The sequence below is a fragment of the Emydura macquarii genome, unplaced genomic scaffold, assembly GCF_026122565.2.
Source record: "Emydura macquarii macquarii isolate MOO-44397 ecotype Brisbane River unplaced genomic scaffold, CSIRO-AGI_Emac_v2 contig_450, whole genome shotgun sequence".
NCBI lineage: Eukaryota > Metazoa > Chordata > Testudines > Chelidae > Emydura > Emydura macquarii.
Genome location: NW_027130587.1, coordinates 14,049,498 through 14,062,998, shown reverse-complemented (window position 1 = coordinate 14,062,998; position 13,501 = coordinate 14,049,498). Strand labels below are relative to the sequence as shown.

The 13,501-nt window shown below is 45.3% G+C and overlaps 1 protein-coding gene across 4 annotated transcripts in view; it reads left to right on the top strand.

Moving 5' to 3' along the window:
• The first annotated feature begins 4,852 nt into the window (after positions 1-4,852).
• The window catches only part of CUEDC1 (CUE domain containing 1), a 105,074-nt gene continuing 96,425 nt past the window's right edge, over positions 4,853-13,501 (top strand). Inside the window, exons 1-2 of one of the 4 annotated variants that reach the window (XM_067538070.1) lie at positions 4,925-4,959; positions 6,377-6,479. The gene's annotated coding sequence lies outside the window, so the exon portion shown is untranslated. Of the gene's footprint in view, positions 4,960-5,117; positions 5,605-5,702; positions 6,480-13,501 lie in introns of those variants that run through there. The other 3 variants (XM_067538072.1, XM_067538069.1, XM_067538071.1) reach the window with 3 other exon arrangements.

Sequence of the window (13,501 nt, the reverse complement as noted above, 5' to 3'; positions counted from 1 at the left end):
ATTTGTTTAAAGTCCACTTCGTTTGAATCAAAATGAATTTTTTTCATTTTGGATAATTTTATCAAAAAATCAAATTTCTGAACAATATTAAAATGTATATATATCAAAATTAAATATATGTCAAAGCCACATTTTCATTAAAAAAAACATTTTTACTAAAACTTTGATCAGCCTTATTACCTTACTCACAAAAGTTCTATGACCTGGTTTACAGGGCTCATTCTCCATTCCATTTAACCAATGTAACTTCATGGGACTTCAGTGATATTCCCCCCAGTTTACATTGGTGTACATGAGGAGAATCAAACACAATACTTGTCAAGTGCTTGCATTGTGTAGCAGTGTTGGCCCCAGGATATTAGTGAGACAAAGTGGATGAGGTAATTTTTATTGGAAAGAGGGTATGTTTTCACTGATGGCGACAAATTCGCCACTGTCAGATCGATTTATCTGGGTCAATTGAGCGGTCAGTGAAGATGCGCTCAATCGATCCGGAAGTCGACACATTAAAACCACCCCCTCAAGTGGCATAGTGCTGCATCGACGGGAACGTATTTCCCGTCAGCGCAGTGCAGTGAAGACGCCGCGTAGAAGAGGAGTTACGAAGTTGATGGGAGTTACACAAGCTAACTCCCCTTGACTGCGCCGAATTTCCAGGTAAGTGTAGAGCTGGCCTAGAGACAAGATGTCACAGATTCTAAGGCCAGAAGGGACCACTGTTATAACCTATTCTGACCTGTATACCAAAGGCCATAGAACATCCCCAAAATAATTGCCAAAGCAAATCTTTTAGAAAAACATCCAAACTTGATTTAAAAATTGTCACTGATGGAGAATCCACCACGACCCCTGGTAAATTGTTCCAGATTGTTTTGGGCTTACACAGGTCTGTAGAAGAGATCTGTGTAAACTCAAAAGTTTATTTCTTTCACCAATAGAAGTTGGTTTAATACAAGAGTTTACTTCACCCACCTTGTCTCTCTAAAGTTCCTGAAAGATAGAAGATGGTGACCATTGTATGTGTTAAAGACAGTAAAATATTAGGGCCTCAGTCTGCAAACACACACAATGTTATGCATGTGAGTAGTACCATTAAACTCAGTGAGATTATTCAGGTAGGTAAAAGGTGCTTAAGTGTTTGCAGCACCGGAGCATTGGATTGTAACTATTCCAGTGTGAAAATAAGGACAGCGATGGTCTTCTTTTGTGTTTAGCTCAATAAGGGTCTGATCCTGATTGGGGCTTCTGTGGACTATTGAAATGATGATGAATAATGAATTAAAGCAATGACAGCCCAAGAAACCATGAAAAGAATCAATATTATATTTGCCTGATTTTCAAGGTCTAAAGCCATAAAAAATATATTGGTGCCACCAGAGGAAATAAGAATGCAGACATGAGAGAGATTTTATTCCTGATCAGTCTGACAAAATATAGCTTTCAGAATGTTTCCTCTGCCTGGATTGAAAGGATGCTTTGCTCCCTCTGCAGTACAAATCAAATCACATTTGACTAATAATGAATATATAAAATGTGCTATTTAAATAGAGTAATTGATTGTTCTTTCACAATAAATATTTTACAAGTGTGGAAAGGAAGAGACGTTAGTTATATTTGTGTTTTTTGTTAACAGTTTTATTCTAAAAAATAAAAACAATTTTAGCCATTAGAATCAAGGCAGAGTGAAAGAGTTGCCCATTGATTTCAATGGAAGTTAGATACCTAAATACCTTTGAGATCTGGGTCCTAGTGGTTGGAACCTACTAAACTCTAAATTGTAGGCCTCTCTTTTTAACCCTAGCATTAGCCACTTCAGATTGAAAAATGTTTAACCAGTTTATTAAAAGGTAATATTTGAGGAAAATATTTAGTCAGTGTAATCTTTAGAGTATGTCTTTCTTTGTAAGGAATATGCAGTTTTTTTCAGAGAGAAAATAATACCCAGTTACAGCTCATTTTATAGTTACGCCTGAATCCTTGACAGCTGTTCTATAAAATCACACACATTCCATGTTTAATATGTGAGCTCCATTTTCAAGCCATTGTCCAATTAATTTGATCTGTTTGGATTAAAATGCACTCACAGATTTCCTCAGTGTTTTATATATCTCACTCCCCTTTACTGTAAGTGCTCAGTGTCATTAACAGCTAATTCTAGTGCAACAGGGACACTGATGCATAGGACAGTATAATATTACCAGCATAAAGTTCCACCAGAAACAAACCCAGTGCAGCAAACGAGGTCAGACAATGGCTTACTGCAAATGCATTGAAATGTCAACTATGTTGCTTAGGTTGGTCTATGTTTAACTTTGTAAAGTTAAATATTTATGACAAGTTTTAAAATTTAAATTTAAAAGTTTTATAAAGTCTCTCCACTAAGGTTCCTGTTGTTGATGCTGTTCTATGCTATTGAATGTACCCTTCCAAGTTCTATGGCTGATGAGTTCTTTTAATATAGACCAGGATATTATCTTGTAAAGTTAATCATATTAAAAACATAGTAAAACTCTGCAGTTATGTCCTGCACCCATTGCACCTTATGTTATGAACACAGGCTAAGCAGGGGCAAAGAAGTGAGTCCCACTTGGATGGGAGACCTTTAAGGAACTTCTAAGTGCTGTAGGACGTAGTGTTGGTAACTCAGTAGCTGGGGCATTCTGCCCTTTGAATCAGTGCTAAGCAAACTTTCCAGCATGGTTTTAGGGGTCGTTGAGGAGCTTTATTTCTAGATGTAAAACCAAAGTCTTAACCACTTGTCATTAAAGATGTCAGTTTGTTCTTCGTAAAAGAGGACCACTTGTGTATATTCTACTTAAAGTTTCCCCTGTAATGTTAGAAAAGATCATTTCCTGTCCTAAACTGTTATATGAAGATGATGGGAGCTGTCAAAAACACTGCCAAGTTACACACCAGAGATGGCAGCTTTTTATCTGTGGTTGAAGTGATCTTTTGTTATAGTCTGCATCTAGGGTTACCAGCCCTCCAGGATTATCCTGGAGTTTCCAGGGATTAAAGATTAATCTTTAATTAAAGATTGTCATGTGATGAAACCTCCAGGAATATGTCCAACCAAAATTGACAACCCTCTCTGTATCATGTTAAGCCTTTAAGAGTAGGAACTGTCCTCTTCTTCATTCTATAGCCACACAATGTTGGTGCTCAGTAAAACTGGTTATGTTTGTAAAAGGTCTGTCCATAAATGAGGTAACGCTTTTTTTTTTTTTTTTGGTGATTTTCAAGATCCACCTACCCCTTTGTAACACTTTAACATTGAAACAAACATGCCAAATTAAGGCTCCGCCCCCTCCCAATGTCTTATGTAATTTGTGAAAAGCCCCAACGTGTGTTGGGATCATTCAGGATAAAAAGTACTATGCAAACATAAGGTCATTCCCAGAATGTTGTTGAAACCAATGTTATTCAGGGCCTGCGTCCCTACCCATTGCCATGGTAACTGACAAACCTTGATTTACCTGACCTTTTAAGAAGCATCTGCAGTGGATTCCACCGTATCTTCAGCATTAGCAACACAGCACAAGGTGGAGGATTACTCCCAGCAGCAACCAGATGTTCCAAATGTTGGGCCTTGGGACGCTACCATAATATAAATATTTACACCACTGTGTCTTAAAAGGGATGTTCTACATTCATGATAAGCCAAATGTCAATGCTCTTCTCACTCTCATCATTAGGTACATTCTGCACATTATTTTGAATTCGCTGGGTCTTTCTAGTCCCCTTAGCTTCTGTTTCCTGCTACTGCACATAAAGGTCACTATCAAGAAAGGAAACATGAGGCCCGGTACATAGGTGCTAGAACTAGGGCTGCAGGGGGTGCACCCCCTGGCTTGAAGCGGTTTCCATCATATCTAAGGTTTACAGTTTGGTTCAATGGCTTTCAATCCCCCCCCTAGACAAACCAGGGGCCCAGTTCACATTTGGTGGTGGGATCCTACTGCAGTTTCTCAGCTGTTCCCCTCTTGAGATCCTCCCCCATGACCTTTTGCCTGTTCAGTCCTTAATTCTGGGGGCTTTCTTTTTCAGGGGACCAGCTAGCAAGTTTGAAAAACTAGGACAGGGGCTGCAGGGGCTAACAGGCACCCGTATAAGACAAAGCCCTGACTATCGGGACTGTCCTTATCAAATCGGGACCTCTGGTCACCCTGATTCTTTTGGGGATGCATGGGGCTCACTGCGTTTCCCCCAGGTAAGGAAAATGACTCGGCCTGGCCAGCCCCTGCCATCCACAGACTGGCTCTGTAGGCAGGGGTGAGGCAGCGCCTAGTGGTTAGAGCACTGCGGCCTGGGAGGGAGGAGCCAGGCTCCCCCCCCGTGAGTTTTAACCAAGACACCGACTCCGCTCTGCCAGCCACCCGGGGCAAGTGGCTTAACCTCTGCCGGCCTCCTTCCCCCTTCTGCGCCCGGGGCGTGCTAGTGACCTGCCGCCGCCACGGGCTTCCCTCAGGCCGAGGGGCCCGGCAGCGGTAGGGGACGGACGGACAGACAGACTGACTGACGCCGCCTCCCGGGGACCCCGCAGAGCTCGTGCCCCCCCCGCCGGGATGTCCCCGTCTCCCCCTCCCAGCGGCAGGCAGACAGGCAGGGCCCCGGGGGGGGGGATCATCTCGCCTGCTGCACTTCAGGCAGGCGGCCGCTAGGAAGCCGCCGGGCTCGCGCGTTCTCCCGTGTTGGAGCCGAGCCGAGCCCCGGCCACGCGCGCGCGCCTCCTCCCCCCCCTCCCGTCTCCTCAGCCGCCCCCAACCTCGGAGCTGCGCTGGCGGCGAGCTCGGAGCCAAACGCCCGGGGCCCTCGTGAGGGGAGGGAGCGCGCGCGCGCGTCCTCCGCTCCACCCCGCCCCCCTCCCGGGGCAGCGCCCGCCCCCCCTCACCCCGCTCCAGCTGCGGGCGGCTCGGAGCCCGCCTCTGCCCCGGCGCCCTCGCAAGCCACCGCCGCCGGGTAAGGAAGGCGGGCCGGTCCGTCGCGTGCCGGGTGGCTAGCAGCCGTTGCCTTTGTGCGGCCGGGCGCAGCCCCTCCCCCCCCCTCCTTCGCCCCGGCCGTGCCAGCCCCGGGGCCGCCCGCCCGCCGGGGCAGTGCCAAGGCAACGCTGCCGCGGCGCGTCCGGGGCGCTGCGGGCGGGCGGGCGGAGCCGGGCAGAGGCCCTGTCCGCTCCGGGCTGGGCTCGCCCAGGCGCTGGGCGGGCGGCTTGTCCTGGACGAGGGGGATTTTCCAGGCGAGCCCCCGGCCGCCTTGCCCCGGGTGGTGGGATGGGGACGGGAGCCAGCCCGGCGGCGGTTGGGGTGCGGAGAGGGGCGGTTGGGGCGAGGCTAGGGCAAGGGGCATGGCTGGGAAGGGGGGAGGGGACTTTTCCCTAGGCTGGAGGGCGGTGGTGCCTTTCCCTCCATGCGGGTCGCAACCCCCCCCCACTCCAGCTGGACCCGTGTGTGAGCATTTCCCCCTCTCCCGCGATGTGGGGACGGGATGGGACAGCGCTGGGGGCGGGTGAGTTAACCCCAGGAGTCTCGCTCATTCTGTTTCCAAGCAGAAGAATCCCCGCCCTCGGCTCCCTGCACCCTCTTCTCTGGAGCCGGGCTTGATTTACAGGTGGTTGTCAAGCTGTGTTTCTCCTTTTCCCCATGTCCCTCTTCCTTTGTGTTGTTTCAAAATACTTTCCATCCCACCCGCCCCAAAGATCCAAAAAAAAAAAAGTGGGATCAAGTCCACAAACCTGTAGCAGGATTTGGTGTCTTGGGCTGCAGAGGCTGTGTAGTTGGATAACTTGACTGTTTGGTTGAATTGATCATGGAAGAGGAAGGAGGAATATTTGAGGAGGGGAAGAAGTTGTTGTGTGGTTCATCGTTAATATGTCTTAAAGGCATAAGTCTATTAAAATCAACTGATCAAGAAATCTGTCCATTTTATATCACCTGGGAGCAATACTTCGCTAATGAGATTTCTGGCCAGTTGCCTTTTCAGAAGTTCAAATGTGCACCCACTGGCAAACTGAGTTATTCATATTTTGTTTGTTTGTTTGAGAGCTGTACTTTTATGACCCAAATTGTTTCCAATTGTCTGAATCACTATAAGCCAATCAGAATGTTGTGTTTTTGTAAAGGTGGGATAGCACTGTTGCACATTTGTCTGTCAAACAAAGTGACACGCCATTAACCATATGTTGGGGTAGAATATAAATAAAGTAATTGCTATAGGATAAATGTGTGCCATTCTAAAAATATATGCTCAAGTTGCTGTCAAATGCTTTTGATGAGTGACTTCGTCTTTTCTTTGGTGTTTGTTGAGTGATATGAAACTATTATCCTGAAACATAATTGTATTCCATAGATCTCTCTCAGTGAAATCATTCTCATCCAAACAGATCACCAGATGGTTGACCTATATATCTGGATTCAAAACCAAAATTTCAGCACCTGAAATGTGAGGTATTTAGGAAAAAAATTACAGTGGAAGTCTTTTAGTGGGTAAGTGAAGATAGCTTTTCATAGAATGACTTAGCTTCAGTTCACTCTAGCTAAATTCACATTTTGTACATTGCAACATACTGAAACTGTTTGTGACTGTGATAGAAGTTAGAGATGGAAAAGAACTATTATGTTATCTATCCCTTCACTGCCTGCATGGGATTGTTTTCCTATGGTATCTTACTGGTATCTTCTAGACTTGTTTTCAGACCCACCCCCATTTGAGTAGTAACACTGAGGCCAGGGGGCTATTCAATGACTAAGCCATCAGGATAGGGTCCTAGATCTTAGACAGATTCCATTGTGGGTGTAATTTTTAATATGCACCTATGGGAAAGGTTTCTTTTTGACAGGCTGAGCCACACAAGTCTATTCTCGAAGATCAAAATTTACCTTTCTTTATAGATAGAAGTGCCTATGGTGTACCTAGCGCTATATAAAACACAATTTAGAGGTACTTCCTACTGGTTAGGAGCTAACAGTCTAAACAAGAGAGTCAGGATAGACAGGGTGAACTGAGAAGCTCAGAAGGGCTTAAAAATGGCTTGGATGTTTATATCCTGCAGTGGTCTACAGTAAGCTGTGGTGTGGTGACTGGCACGTTAATTATCCTTGGCACCCACTGCGTTGCTATTTGTTATTTTAAGCAGTTAGTGCCCCTGCATGTTTGCATTCATTTATTTTTGCATGATATAAAACAAAAGAAAATAAACTGGCACTGTGGCAGTGGTGAAAATAAATGCTTCTGTGATATTAAGCAGACTCAGAGCATAGTCTGTATCTTCCTCTGTATTTGGACAGAGCCTGGCATAATGGGGCCCTGATCCTGATTAGAGTCTTCTGGTGATACTCCAGTATAATTAACAATTTTATGCATCTGGAGATTGGCTGCTCCTTCTCAGCTTCTCCAGGGTTTGCAATTGCAAAGCATGTACCACCTTTCTACCCCATTCCTCTCCAAGACACCTGTCCTCGCTGGTGTAGGTACCATACATAATATAGCTACCTACAGCTAGCTTGGCTATACTTGGGCCAGCTCCCACCAGCATCCACTACCAGCATCCAGCAGGGGGTGCAGGTATTGGTTGCTCAGACTCCATAGTGATGGATTGCAGTGTAAATGTAGATTAGGAGATAGAAGGTCTTCGAGCAACCAGCCACACTCCTGCTGCAGCAGGCTCCTTCCCCTTTGACGAGCAGCATGTGAGGGGACAGGGTCTGGGGTCTAGAACATTGCATGGCATGTTTTTTAATTGCCCCCAGTTTGATCGCTTTGTGTCTCTTGCTACAAGGAAGCTCTGTCTGCTAAATTGAGGATTTTATATGCTCATGTTTAATATGACTAGGATATTCTAGCAGTTGTGGTGGGAATTTAGTCATCTCTAATGCTAGGAAGTGGGAATAGTGCACTCCCAATAACAATCACTGGGGGTGCCATCCTACCTTGCTTTCCAAGGTTTGTAAGGTGCAAATGTTTGGAGATTAGAAAAATCCTCTATTTGAAGGCAGAGCTGTTATTGCTGCCCTCTATTAAGGTTGCTTAACATTTCCCATTAATGTACCCTGTTTTCACTTGCTTTTTGCTTTTCCAAACTTTAACCATTTGGGCTAAAATTTTGTATGGTGGACCTGCCTCTGACCTCATTTGTTTTCAGAAAATTTCAGCCACAACAGTACAGCCGTTTCCAAGAATGAGGCGCAGGGAAAATATGTTTTACCCATGCTAAAAAACAAAACAAAATTCTAGAGATTTTTCTTTGAACAGCTCCAGGGTTTCCATGCTTTGGAGTAGCAGCTTGACATTTGGCAGGAGGTTGACCTTTATGTCAGGGGCGTCCCTTTTCCCATCTCCTTGAAAATCCACCCACATTTGGCCAAGTGATAAGTCTTTGTAAAATCACAGTTTGCATGTAGACTCCTTCATTGTTAGCGGCTAAAATCTCAGAAGATTCTTTCGTCACTGAGCACACTGGAGCCTCTTGCAGCTTCTGTGTGCGACTGAACTGCGCATGCACCATCCCCGCACAGTGTCTGAGCAGGCTCCAGCTAAGGCCTCCAGGGCAAAGCCAGGTTTTCCCTGTAATCGCTGCACCCAGCTCCCCCGGGGTTGGGTGGGGCTGGGCATGGGAACTGAGAGCAGGGAGCCTATCTCCTGTGCACTCTCTGGCATATGGAAGAGGAAGCTGTGTAATTCGAATGAAAAGGGGATAAAAGCCGTACTAGTGAGGAAAGAAAGGCGTTGATTGGGATAAGGAATCTGGTGAGACTGTGACTGGAGGAGGGATGAGAGAAACTTGGCAGGGTGAAGAGGAGGCTGGAATTGGGAGCTGGGAAGGGAAGACGGGCTAGGATCCAGTGAGGGAAATGGGGAGGAAGGGACTACAGTGCTTGCAATAGTCAGGGAAAAAAAAGCGAGGGCTCTGTCATAATCTGGGAGCAGTGGCTTTGCTAGGATAGTCTTTAAAATGCCCCCTCAGCAACCCAGCTTGATTCTTAATGGTTTTTTTGTTTTGTTTTTTGGCCAGGTCTTTGACCCTTCACGACATGCCTTTCTTCCTTGCCACACACACACTTTAAATATTGGGGGGCTAAGAGCTAGTTGGCTGGTGGGAACACTGAGATCAGACAATTAGCAGGCGAAGGGAGGAGACTGAGGCTGGCTGGGCAAGGAGACTGGGACTAGGAACCAGTGGGAGGAGGAATGGACAGAAGGAAATCTGACAAGGAGTTGGGAGGAGAACTGGGACTGGCTGAGCAGAGAGACTGGGATATGGAACCATGGAGAGGGACGCTGGGGGGCATTGAGGAGGAAACTGATTAAATGAGGAGCTCAGAGCAGGAGGCTAGGAGCCTTGGGGGTTGAGGAGAGGGGAGAGGAGATGAGAGACAATAGGATAAGGAGACAGGATGGAAGAATTGGTCTTGGTTGGGCAAGGAGACTCAAACTGGGATGAGAAGTCTGCGTAGGCAAGGAGCTAGGGCTGGGGAAGAGACAGGCCTGGAACCAGGGACAGGTTGGAGGGGACTGGGCAGAAGGGTTCAAGCCTGTGGGGGGAATAGGCAGAAGTGTCTGTGTCCAGTATACTCCCCTTCAGAGCCCGAAATGGAATCTAAAATTCCTGAGTCTCATCATATCTCTGCTGTCAGCAAATATCTGAGAAACCCATGGGCAAAGTGTGTATCTCCTCTCCCTCTAGCTTCGGCTCACACAGAGGATGATTACTTACTACTGCTATCAGTTACTCCATTAGCTCAAGTGGCAGAGGACTGAGTGGTGGATCTAAAGGTTCTGACCCTGATGATGACCAATGTGGGCGTCAGTATGATGCCATATTATGGCTTTTGCTTTTCTTAAAAACCTAGGAAATGACACACACAAGAACCTATATTAAAAGAAAATTATTAAGTTTCCAAAGTCAAGGACTCAAAAGTTAGGAAATGCCAGATTAAGATGTCTGTGCAACCTTAATTTGTCCCCCTTGTGCGTATACATTATGATACAGTCTTTAATTACATGATCACATACTATTTTGTCCATAGTCTCTTAACACAGTTTTGTGTGGAATACATCAATTATGTGAAAAAGTCAACTTCTCCAGTATATAGCTCTGCCTTAAACAGCTTGCAATCTAAATAGGCAAGACAGAGAAAGGGCAAGAGGGATAACAGAGGCACAGGGTGGGAAAGTGACTTGCCCAACTACAGTCACGCAGTGGGTGAGTGGCAGAACCCAGAGCTGATTCGCAGTTAATTGCCCTAACTACTGGGCTACACTGCCTCTCTTATATAAAAGCATGGCTGCTGGAGTAGGAGGCCAGTACAGGCTAAACCATTTGCTCCTGTTTTGAGAGAGTGAAGTGATGTGCACTATATGTGAGTCTCCATCTTGTGTCGACTTCCTGTGCCTTTGGCATAGGGTGTTGGTTTCCAGGCTAGCTGCACCTCTGTCCCCTTCCTGTCCTCTCTGAGAACACCCTCTGTGGTCTCAGATTTCATGAGTTGACCTATCTCAGGGTGAAGTTTTGCAGTTCTCCCATTCCTAGACTGGGCCCTGGGAGACAGTATCCTGTGTATTCACCACTCTTACCCTGCAGGTTCAACTGATTTTTCTTTGGGCACCTGGAGTTCTTCCCTTTGGGAGTCTCTGACCAGTGGCATGCAGAGGCCAGACAGTCTCCTTAAACCAAAGCACTGTTTGTTTTAGCAGTAGGAACCCAACATTTAGAGAGAGAGGATTTTAAAAGTCTACATGCATGTCTTACCTAGAGCCCTGCCATCCCCTGACAGTGAAGTAGGCGGGCCTAACTTCTCCAGATATCCCAACAAAAGTCCTGTGTCTCTCTCTAGTTGTATGGGAGAACCACCATCTCTCTTCTCTTCTCTCTCTCTTTTTTGGGGGGTGTTTTAATTTAAACTTTGTACAGGTTTGGGAAAATCTTTTTCTCTGTAATAATCCAAATTATAGTGTTGGTACCACCTGTCATTATTAAAAAAAAATTGTTTGAGAGTTACAGTAGGATTTAGTATGCTCATTAAGATCTGTAACCCTTCCTATTGATTTCCATTCTATCAGAACACATCATTTGCCCGGTGTCTCATTCCTTTTGCTGTAAGCTGGTATTATGGTTTGTGCTTTTTATTGGCCCAATGTGCAGAGGGTCTTGATGCATATTTTAAGCATATTGTTGAACTGCCAGGTTTTGCTTTTAAATCAGGATTCACAAAAGTGTCTTTGGGGCAACAATTAGCACTGAAAAGAAGTGTGACCTAGCTGGTCAGTTTGTATTGAGTCTAATTACTGCCTTCTCATGCCATTGTTATGTATAAGGTCAACATAAATGATAAGTTAATATGTAAAATTGCCTATGCAGTTCTTTTAGCCAAAGCTTTTGAAATGTGTTGGGGTGGAGACTTGAATTGTATCTCTTATGGCTGGAAACATACGCTATGGAGATTCTGTCCTTTATCATGGCTTTAGTGGTCTCTCCTGCTGTGTCTATAGTAGAGAATTTTTCCAGCACCTGTTGCAGGACCCCACTTGGAAGATCTTGAGGACCTGTGATGCCGTGCACCATGCTGGGAGCAGCCCAGAGAATAAATTGTGACAGTTGTGGTTTCCCCCCTGCTGCCTCCTTTCTGTAGGAGGAGGAAAGTAATTTAGCCCCTTTTCATGGAACAGTTTGCTCCCTGCGGTACACACAGCCAGCTCCTTTTGCCAGCGAGTGGGGGAGGAGCCAGGCTCCTTCCATTCTCTGCCCACTCCCTGGCAGTGGGAGCATCAGGCAAGTGATCTCTTATCTCCTTCTCCCCTCTGCAGCCACATGGCCAGAGTCACAACCTCAGAGACCTGTGGGCTGTTACACTTTATCCTGTAGTGACTGAAAAGTTTCCAGTTTCACTAGGCTGTGCTATTATTAGATTAAAGCTAAGGCTGTATCTACAGTGCGAGCTACAAATGTGATTTGTGGCTTGCACAGACATACTTGTACTAAGCTAGTGAGCTACCAAGAGTAGTGTAGTAGTAGCATGGGGTTAGCTGTGCAGAGTTTGTACCCATGGGGGTTCAGGCAGGTTTGTACTTGGGGTGGCTAGATTGTGCCGCCACTGCCCATGCTATCATGGCTACACTGTTGTTTTTAACACATTAGCTCAATGCGAGCTAGCTTGAGTACGTCTTGATGAGCTGGGAATCATTTCCCTAGCTCATAGGGCCATAGCTTAAGTGTGTTAAGGCCTGATCCAAGTGGAGTTGAGGTTCTATTCTGGGATCAGGCTCCTGGTGAACACTCCAGTAATGCTTCCTGCATTTCCTCTGTGCATGGAACACCCATGGAGCTCAGCAGAAGCACTGCCTGGGGAATGGCTGCAGGATTGGGGCCCTAGTATCAAATAAAGCTTTCCATGTGTTACCATCCCCCTCCCTGCGTTCTGGGCAGATTTTCAAAGGGTATACGATTATGTGGACACAATTATTTTTCTGGTGGTTTCTCAGACTGCTCTGAAGTCTTTGTGTTGTAAACGCACAGTTCCATTATTTTACTGGGGTTTGAGAGAATCATGCATTTAAACCAATGACATTTTAGTCAAGAACATCTCGGAGCTTAGCTTAAAAAATGTGACAGATCCTTTGCATGCCAAAGTATTTGTGGTTAACCCTTGCATTCTGGGACTATTTTCATTTATAAAGGTCTTGGACTTGATGTAGAACATTGTAATTAAAAGATTCTTTGGAGATGAAATACACATGAAACTGATCAGCAAATCATTTCAGTGATATTTGTCTTCATTTCCTTCTAAACTGTCCCCATTTATATTTCTCGCGCTCAGCAAACATTTTTGCTATCAGATTAAACAGTTGATAAACTACCTCTGAGAAAAGTTTGAGAACAAACATTTCCTTAAAAAATGTCCACAGCGAAACAGTGTTTTCATGTGCAATCACTGACTAATTAAGTGCGTGCATTGCATGGCTAAGTTTATTTTTAAAATTCCACTTTTTTCAAAAGCATGCAAATTTACAACTCCTTCTAACAACTGAAACACAGCATTCTGCTGTTACCACTAAAAATAAGTGTAAGTGTACCAACTGGTAAATATGCCTTTGATAAAATAAAGATAGGGAGCTCCTGGTGCTCCTGGCTAAATTGAAAAAGTATCATGCTTAATATCTCATGGGTTTGCTAGTGGGATGTGCTGAGCATCCTCCAAGATGCTCAACGCCCAGGAATATTAGTGAGGATTGAGGATACTGAAGAATTCAGGAGATCAGACCACAAATAACTGGCGTCTGGCTTTCTTGCATATCTGGTCCCCTCATTGCTAGTTTAATAAAATAGGATATGGCTATTTTGTAAAGATAGCTATGGCTATTCAGTGCATCTCCTACTGAAACTAAGGCTTTGTCTTTACTACCAGAAAAAAAGGTTACTTTTATGTGCATTTGCTATCTCGCTATAAAACGCTAGTGGAGACAAGGTGCAGATAGTTTTTACTGTGATGTAGTTGGGGGCAGGGAGACCGGA